The 2,246-nt window shown below is 45.9% G+C and overlaps 1 long non-coding RNA gene across 1 annotated transcript; it reads left to right on the plus strand.

Moving 5' to 3' along the window:
* The first annotated feature begins 6 nt into the window (after positions 1-6).
* LOC126496082 (uncharacterized) lies at positions 7-2,246 on the plus strand. Its single transcript, XR_007590280.1, has 2 exons — positions 7-228; positions 315-2,246. It is a non-coding gene; the product is annotated as an uncharacterized lncRNA (long non-coding RNA).

Raw genomic sequence — 2,246 nt, forward strand, 5'->3', positions numbered from 1 at the left:
CAAATCAGGGGCTTACATAACCCAGCAGGAAGGGCAAGAGTAGCCCACGTGAGAGAGAAAGCAAATGTAATCTCAAATAAGACCCCGGTATTACTGATTAGAAAGACCCTGTTGAAACAGTCGTGCTGAAGCCTGACAGCTTTGATGACTTTGGATGAAAACAGTTCCACAGGCTCACATGCTTGAATCCTTGGTCCCCATTGGTCGAAATGTTGGAAAGGGAGTAGGGTATGTGGCTTCTTTGAGGAGGTGTCACTGACAGTGGACTTTGAGCAACTGCTGCTCCTAGAGCAACCTCTACTTCCTCTTTCCAGATCTAGAAGAGAGCTCTCTCTGCTGTGGCTGCTGCAATCCAGATCTCCAACCCAGGGAAACAAAACGTGAGTCCAGTTAAATGTTTTCTTTTGGAAATTGCTTTGGCAGTGAAGTCTCCTGACAGCAATACAAAGTAACTAATTCTGTGCCTTGTAGGAAAGTTTCTGCTTCCATGACTGAGCTTCCTGTTTGTTGCTCCCACATTAGGTATCTTTATACCATGAGACAAGCAATAACCTCTTTTGGCAATGATTGCTCTAGCTGTTCTTACCCTCTGTTCAGGGGGGGGGGGGGCTCAATGGCTTGAATACCTTTAATTGTTTTCTGTTCTATTTTCTCCTCATCACAGGGGTGAGAGAGAGGGAGTCTGTCTGGGGAAGGGCTCTTGAAGGACATTTGAGATAAGTGATTGTGTCTGAAATTGGAGGAGTCATGCTCTCAGATTTGGCTCCCAATATGTATAAACAGTGCATATCAATTTACCAACAGGAGAAGGAGCAGGCATGCCTTCTGCTAACACTTCTCAGCTCCCTACTCACTCACTATAAAAAGCTTCTCAGTTCACCACCTCCATGTGTGCTCCATAGTTGAGGGCACTGCCCTCATAAATGCCATTAGTGAGTGTCATTCAGCTCGTTTCTGTGTTGAGGGGGTATTCCCTATTTCACCAATATATCAACAGTGTCTGATCAGGTAGGCAACTAAGAGTGAATAAAGAGAAAAATAAGGTACAGAACACACAGATTTTTATCAAATAGCTGGCATAAGTAGGAAAGAGGCAGAATTCTTTGAACATAAATATGAATTTAAAGTGTTGTTGAACATGAGCAAGTTGCATAATCATGAGGAGAATTAAGAAACAGAAGGTTACTGAGAGTCTACAGCCAAAGCATTTAATCACTATACTATATATAAGAGAAAAGGGGAGAGGGAAGCATATGGAAGAAAAAAAAAGAAAGGGGGAAGCTGACTGACTCTTTTACTGGCTTTTGGGAACCTGCTCCTCATACTGGGTCACCTTGCCCAGCCTAGTTCCTCCAAGGTTAGCCCTTCTGGTAGCACCTTCCACTCCCTATAGTGGTTTCTTAACCACTTCCTCTTGTCTCAGGCTACCTTCTCTGGGGAATCTCCAGCATACTAGACAGAGTTGCCTACTGGTTCAGGGGACCGTCCCCTGTTGACTAGGGTTGTTCTTTAACTTACTGATCATCCCACTGGTCTATTTAGACTCTAGCAGAACACCTGAGACCTTTGCACCAAAAACTGTGCAAAAAATCTAAATTGGGGTCAAAATGAGTATTGCCTGAATTTGCAGGAGGCAAGACTGAAAGAAGACAATATCCATAAAGAAAGACCCTTGGGTTCCATGTCCAGTATGTTCCAACTGGCTTAGGCAGTCCTATCCCTATAGCCTTACTGTTATGGTAAAACTAAAATGTCACAGGTCCCTGAGTGGTGGTAGTGGGCAATGGGCCAGAGACCATGGCGGGCCACTAAGGCAGCTAGTCCCAGGCAGGGAGCCATGCAGTGGATGAGAGACAGAGACCTATTAGGCATGCTGTAATGGTAAAGGTAAAAATACTGCGGATCCCTGGCAGCTGCAGGAGCAGAAATTCTGCAGGTCCCTGAGCAGTGACAGTGAGCCATGTGGTGGCAGGCAGTGAACAGCCAGTCCCAGGCAGGGATGGTGCAGTTCCCTGAGTGGCTGCAAAAGCCACAAAGAGAGAAAGAAAGGTGGGCATGCGATGAGACCATGCCAAGGTCTCCTAAGGTGGCTGGTCCCAAGCAGTGAGCCATGTGGTAGCAGGCAAGAGACAGAGACATGGATAGGCATGCCATGCAGAGTGAGGTTGGATATTTATTTAGTGGGTTATGGGGAGGAAAAAGAGAATGTAGAAGGGGGAAGAGCAGAGAGACAGAGAAAGAGAGAG

The sequence above is a fragment of the Alexandromys fortis genome, unplaced genomic scaffold (assembly GCF_014885135.2).
Source record: "Alexandromys fortis isolate MF-2015 unplaced genomic scaffold, M_Fortis_MF-2015_v1.1 scaffold_815, whole genome shotgun sequence".
Taxonomy (NCBI): Eukaryota; Metazoa; Chordata; class Mammalia; order Rodentia; family Cricetidae; genus Alexandromys; species Alexandromys fortis.